This window comes from Panthera tigris, chromosome B3, assembly GCF_018350195.1.
Source record: "Panthera tigris isolate Pti1 chromosome B3, P.tigris_Pti1_mat1.1, whole genome shotgun sequence".
Classification (NCBI taxonomy): domain Eukaryota; kingdom Metazoa; phylum Chordata; class Mammalia; order Carnivora; family Felidae; genus Panthera; species Panthera tigris.
Window position 1 is genome coordinate 136001448 of NC_056665.1, and position 6729 is coordinate 136008176.

At 54.3% G+C, this 6729-nt stretch overlaps 1 protein-coding gene across 3 annotated transcripts in view; it reads left to right on the forward strand.

The window, feature by feature from the left end:
* The first annotated feature begins 4062 nt into the window (after positions 1-4062).
* Positions 4063-6729, forward strand: part of FAM181A (family with sequence similarity 181 member A) — a 9879-nt gene continuing 7212 nt past the window's right edge. The window contains exon 1 of one of the 3 annotated variants that reach the window (XM_007094933.2): positions 4063-4164. The gene's annotated coding sequence lies outside the window, so the exon portion shown is untranslated. Of the gene's footprint in view, positions 4165-5597; positions 5747-6729 lie in introns of those variants that run through there. The other 2 variants (XM_042990445.1, XM_042990446.1) reach the window with 2 other exon arrangements.

A 6729-nucleotide genomic window follows, 5' to 3' on the forward strand; every position in this document is an offset into this window, starting at 1 on the left:
TCGGGCTGCAAGCCAGGGAGGCCATGAAGGTTGAAACTGAAAGGCTCCTTCCCTGGGAAGCGCAAGAGACCCCGAGGAATTCCCACGGCGCCCTCTTGTGGCCATTTGAGGCCAAGACTGAGCGCTCAGAGGAGAATCCTGCCTTTTCCTCTTAGCCAAGGGCATTATTGAAAGAGGGGGTGGGAGACCCAATCAGGGGAGTCAGGATTTTAATCCTGACCGTACCACTAGTTCACCGGGTTGCTTGGGCCAGCCACTGCACCTCTCAGCTTCAGTTTCTTCGTTTGATAATGAGGGAACTGCTCTCACGAACGGAAATGCTGACCACGGGTGAGGCTAGAGCGGTGGGGGGCGGTGGGGGTGGGGGGAGCGGATGGGAAGCACTCCCACCTGTTCACTGGGCCTCCTCTAGGAATTTGGCGGTCAGTGCTGACCTGGGAGTGCAGTCCCTCCAGTGACACGGGAGGAAACCGAAGCTCAGAGAGGTTAAGTGACCTATCCTTGGTCACTCAGCTGGTTTGTGTCACAACTAAGATGTGAAGCCGGGTCTGTCACTTCAAAGCCCCCTCGTCTGACTCCCTGGTGCTTCTCAGGGTCTCCAAGATCCCCACCACCTCTGCTGTGGTTCAGGGTGCCTGCTGGAGGAAAGAGATCCACAGGGGCCATTAGGGTCCTCACAGGGGGCCACAGCAGGAAGGAAAGAGTCAGTTGACAGGGCATACAGGTGGAGAGTGACCCCGTATACAAAACGGAGTCTTTGCAGAGGACGAAATTAGGCCACCACTCAACTAGCCATCGAAGCAATGTTCTCTGGATCAACTGCCTACTCAGCTCTTATTCAGAGCCCAGGCTGCCTCAGTTTACCTGGCACACCTACCTTCAGGGGTCTGGCTGAGGTGATTGGTCCCTTGTGGGGTGATTTGGGCGTGTCTGAGAAGTTCACAACCAACCAATGCTCTCCTCTGTTCCCTGGGCTGGCACGTCTCTGCAGGGCTTGGCCTCAGGAAGAAACCAATGAAAAGCGCTAAGGAGCCTCCCGACTCAGAAGGGCCTGGGGTTCAGGTCTCGGGTCTGCCAGTTCCCAGCTGAATGAAACTGAACAAATCACTGTGTGCCTCAGTTTCCTCCTCTGTGAAACAGGGGTACTCAGAGGAGCCCTAGAGTATGGCTGGAGGATCTGGAGAGTGAGCATGAGCCCCTCTGTGCCTCTTTCCAGTATATAAAGCGCTGGCCAGGGCTTACTGGTCTCAGAGAGCATCAGCTCCCGGTGTGGGGCTCTAGAAGCTTCTAGAGCTTCTAGGGGCTGGGTGTGGGGAGAGAAGACGATGCTGTGGCAGACCCTTCCCTGCACTGCCCCCAGGATGCTCACAGAGGGCGTTAGAAGGGGGCCCCACATTGAAGGTTTGTGCTCTTTTGGGGGGTGGGGAGCAGACTTTCGACACTCCCTCCACATGAGATGACCGTTTGGCAGAATTGAAGGGGGAAGAGGAAAGAGTGACTCTCCAATGTTCACTTGTGTCCTCCTGGGCACTGTTAATTAATATTTAAATTAACATTATATCCAGGGCAAAGCTTGGTAAAACTTCTCTGCGTGTGGGGAGGGGGACAGAGAGCCCAGTTAGGAGGCTCTGGAAGCGTCCGGGTGAGGCGAGAGAGACGGTGGGAGATGGGTCCAGGGTAGAGCAGAGGAACTGGTGACGAGGGGTCGGATTCTCGATATAGTTTGCAAGCAGAGTCCAGGGGGGCAAGCCGATGGAAGGCTATGACTGCGGGGGTCAGGGATGACTCTGAGGTCTGGCCTGAGCACCTGGAAGGAAAGAGCCGCGGTTATTTGAGGAGGAAAAGCCTGGGGAGAAAACCCGGAGCTCAGTCTTGGGAGTAGAAAGCTGGAGGATCTGGAAGATCCTTGGGGAGAGAGCAAGAGAGCGGCTGGATAGGACTCTGGAGGTCAGGGGAGAGGTGCAGGCTGGAGACGGACGCGGGGAATGATCGGCTCACGACAGGTGCTGAAAACTCATGAGACTCTTGGAGTTTTCCGGGCTGTGAGTGCAGAGGAGAGGAGCACACTGTTCCTGGAGCTGTGGCCGACGATCCAAGTCCAGGCTTCACTGGGTGAATACCCAGCGCACATCTGCTGCCTCACTTCCCACTCTGGGCAGGACCTGCCGGAAAAATCCGCATCTCTGGCCCTGGGAGTGGCCTGCATTGTCCAGCCCGCGTCTCATGCTTCTTACCTCCCTCCTCTGCCCACACTCTCTCCTCCCAGAATCCACTGCATCCTGACAGAGATAAAGCCACCCAACACATCCTTTAGCCTGCGGGAAGGGATCTGTGGAGCTGGGGTCCTGTTTCCATCACCCTTATCATCCATTCAAGGTCTGATGGGAACTGTCATTGCCAGCCCCTCACAGATGTCTTTGAACTGGAGCTAGATGTAGTCAAGCCCTTGGGCACTATTCGGGGTTCTCTCTCCCCCTCCACCACGCCTTGGTAGGTCTTAGAGCCCTGTCGGACCCAAGTCTTTCTCCATGGTCCCAGCAAGCCAGCAGAGTGAGTAGAATGGCCCCCATCTTACAGATGAGAAAAGTGAGGTCCAGAGAGGCGAAATCATTTGCCCAGATTAGCAGAGGCAGGACCGGAATGTAATTGCCTGACTCTTAAGGTTCGTGCATTATCTCTGCTTCCTAGTGAGAAATGTGCTCCCGGGAGCACCTACCATGTGCAGGGCACTGAACGCCACCTGAGTTTGACAGTGTTTGGCCTGAGCAACCCTGTCAGCCTCATTACCCCAGAGGAGGTGAGGGGGCTCCTGAACTCACTGTAGTAACTCTTCTTATCTGAGCAAGACCGTGCTGGGGAGCCTGGGAGTTACTGATTGTGCAAACGTCTCTCTCTCTCTCTTGACAAGACTTTATTCAGAGAATTTTTACAGTGTGTGGTTTGGGCTGGATCTGGGCTGCAGACAGAGTTGTGATCAGAGGTCAGGAAATAACCAGTTGGCACTGGGACGGGTGACCCAGGGAGTAGGCCGAGGGCTGGGCTGTGAGGCCAGAGGCGGCAAGCCAAGAGGGACAATATCCCCTGCCTCCTCTGAGGGGCGCTGTGGTGTAGACACAAACTGAATCCAAACCCCAGGTCCTCGGCCACTTTGCTCAGAGGTCAGAGGAGAGCTTTTCTACCTCCTGCAGCCTCAGTTTCCTAATCTGTCAGATGGGAAGGAAGACGCCCCCCTCAGAAAGTTTTATTTATTCAGTCATTGGTTTGTTACGGATGGTTACATTATATCTGAGATAGCAGCTATAAAGCTCTCGGTGCATCGCGGTATTTAAGGGGAGTGGGGCGCCTCCCCTGTCACCTTTCTCTTAGGAAATCCCAATTCGGGGAGGCAAGGGCTCCTCTCTGATGAGAGAGTGCATTGTTTATGTGGAACTGGCGGGGGACAGCTGTGGCCGGGAGGGCCACGGAGCATATGCTGTTCCCAGGATGTTTCGTGACCGGCTACCGGAGCCCCCAACAGGACTCAGAAGCCAACCAGTCATTTTGCTCCATGTTGTGATTTGTTCAGCAAACATTTATTATGTGCCTACTGCATGCAGAAGTACATGGGGGATTCAACCGTTCTTCCTAACTTTATCTCTGCCCCACCTCCCACCCCCACCCCACCCCCCGCCATGGCGACCTCCTCTCTCCATTGTCCTAAACATCTCAGTGCCTCTATTCTCCAAAATGCCTACCCACTCTAGTCTCTGTGTATTGCACGGAGTCAATGAGCTCTGGTCTGGGAAGTGGGAGCGCTTGAGGACTTGGGAAATCAGTCTTTCTCTGGGACTCTGTTCCCTTGATTAAAATCCCAAGGGTCGGGTTACCAGAACGCCAAGCTTTGCACACCCTGGCTTCGCAGCCTGTGACTGGGAGCTGGAGGCAGGGACACCTGGCACCCAGCCAGCCCATCTCCATCCGCGCCCACAGAAGGCATGACTAGCTGATCAGGGCATTCTAACTGCCGGGCCTGCGGGGCCCTCGGAATCTTTCCACAGGGCACCTGCCAGCCATCACCAATCAAATCCGAGTTGGCAGTTGAGATTAAACGGACTTTTCATTCCTGGCTGTGCCCTGCGTTGGGTGAAGAGACGCACCAGAAAGGCTCCCGGAGTCACAGGCAAGGTGACAGACATGTGGCACAGTAGCTGGGATCAGTGGGGGGCAGTGGTCCATGGGGATCACCCGACAGGGGCGTAAAGGCATGACTGCTGTGTTATTCCTGCCACATCAGCCCCTCTCTATGGGTGAGCCGTGCCCAGGCTGGGCTTCACTGGGCAGCTGTGGACCCAGCCCAGAGGGGCAGAGCTGGGGGAAGGGCACAGACTCTGAGCCAGGCACTGTACTAGGCTTGGTCACAGATGATCTCTCTTTTTTTTTAAATGTGTTTTTTTAATTTTTAATTTTTAACATTTATTCATTTTTGAGACAGAGACAGAGCACGTGTGGGGGAGGAACAGAGAGAGGGGGAGACACAGAATCCGAAGCGGGCTCCAGGCTCCGGGCTGTCAGCACAGAGCCCGACGCGGGCTCGAACCCACGGACCGTGAGATCGTGACCTGAGCCGAAGTCGGACGCTTAACCGACCGAGCCACCCAGGCGCCCCTGTTTATTTCTTTTTAAGAGAGAGAGAGCACGAGCAGGGAAGGGGCAGAGAGATGGGGACAGAGGATCCGAAGTGGGCTCTGTGCTGACAGCAGAGAGCCCAAGGTGGGATCCAAACTCACTAACTGTGAGATCATGACCTGAGCCGAAGTCGGATGCTTAACCGACTGAGCCACCCCGGTGCTCCCCAGATGATCTCTCTTAATCCTCATTGTCCACTCTGCCAGCGAGCTGCTATTAGCTCGACCTTAAAGACGGTCACACTGACACTTGTCTCTGCCACTGCAGTCGGGCCATGGCCAGGGGCGCGGGGACTGGGGAGCAGGGCTGTGAGGCATCACGAGGTCTCCGGCTGCTCTGAGGGCACCGCCATGCTGGTGCTCAGCCTTGGCTGTGAGAGGAGGTCACCAGGGCAGGAAGCCCCCGGTCTGGCAGCCTGGCAGCCAAAGGGGTTTTTTTCAACCCAATGCCTTTCTTTCCAAGAAAAGTGGAAAGGCCTGTCTGTTCTGATTACAGCTGACAGCCTGCCTCAGGCCAGTCTTTGATAGAAATACTCCCATTATATAAGGGGGTTACATAAATCATCTTGTGATGTCTGTCACACGTCCGCGAGGTGCTGGCCGTGCCGCTGTGCCTCTGAAGGGGCATTTGTGTATTCCCGGAGTCGAGATGGTCAGGCCCAAGTCGCCAGGTCGGGAGGGGCGTGCCTGGCTCTCTGGGTTAGCTAAGCCCCTAGGAGGGAGTCGGGGCCTGCGAGTTAGTTAATAGTCAGCAGGGAGCAGCATCACACAATGGTCACGACCAAGCGTCTTGACCCGGCTGCCGGCATCTCAGGCCCTGGTCTGCCATTTACTGACCAGACGACCTTGGGCAAGTTTCCATGCTAATTTGCGCCTCAGTTTCCTTATCCATTGAACAAATGGCTCACTATGTGTCATATACCTTGATCCAGTGGTGAGTGCTGGCTAGGGCCGAGCTCTGAGCAGACGTCAGGGTGCAGAACAGCCTGACCTTGGGTGAATCATCTCCCCTGCCCGGCCTCTCTTCTTCACCTCTAAAATGGGAAGATGGCCCATCTCTTGGAACGGAACTTTCTACAGAGGTGTGGAAACGTAAAATTGTCTTTAAAATTTATTTTTGGCGATTGAAAATATTACATGCTAAAAACTGTACTAACAAACACACACTGAAACGAGTTGTAACTCACAAGCCAGCTCACTAGACCCGTTAGCCTGGGCAGTTAACCGGTTAACGCCCCCGGGGACTAGATACTAAAGCTTCTCGGGGAATCGTTTTCATTTGACGACTATCCTGAGATAGCAAGACAGACTTTTAAAAATTTACCATTTTAGCCTCTTATCTCTTTACGTCAAGATTTCTATAGGTTCTGCAACCAGAGCAAAATATGGCCGATACTAGGCTGTAATCCACAACTCCTGATTTTGAAGTTCTAGGTCATCAAAACACTCTCCTGGTGTGAATCTGCTGTTTTCAAAATAAGCGGAAATTATCGCATTTGGGTGTGTAAAAGAAATCTGCCCTCCTAGCACGTCCCTGTCACTGTTTCCTATATTGGACTCCCTCAGGAGTCTGTTTAACGGGCTTCTTTGTGTAAACACAGTTTGAAAGCCCACTGCCCCAGGTGACCTTCCAGGTTCCCCCTCTGGCTGGGTGGTTCATGTCATTGCCACCTGCCTCCTCTCACTTTTGGTTCCAATCTGCAGCTGTGTTGGCTGAATTCTAGAAGTGGGTTATGTCAGATGACGTCCAGAGATTCTGGATGGGTGGCTCCAGGTAGTTTGTCTGGGAAACCAGGGAAAGTTGGGGTGTTTGTCCCAGTGATGGGTGGACAGAAGATGGCTGTTAAGTCGTCAGAACAGAGTTGGTCTCCCCTCCAGCACGTTGCACTGGGGACAGAGCAGCAAGCAAAGGAAGCCCCCCTCCTCCGTGCCCTCTGGTCCCCGCACGCAGGTGCTGAGTGGAGTTACTAGAACCCGGAAGTCCCTGACACTGAACCATGTAAATAACCTTGAGGAGGGTTAGCGCAGCTGGAAGGTCAGAGACCCGCATCCGCGGCGGATGATG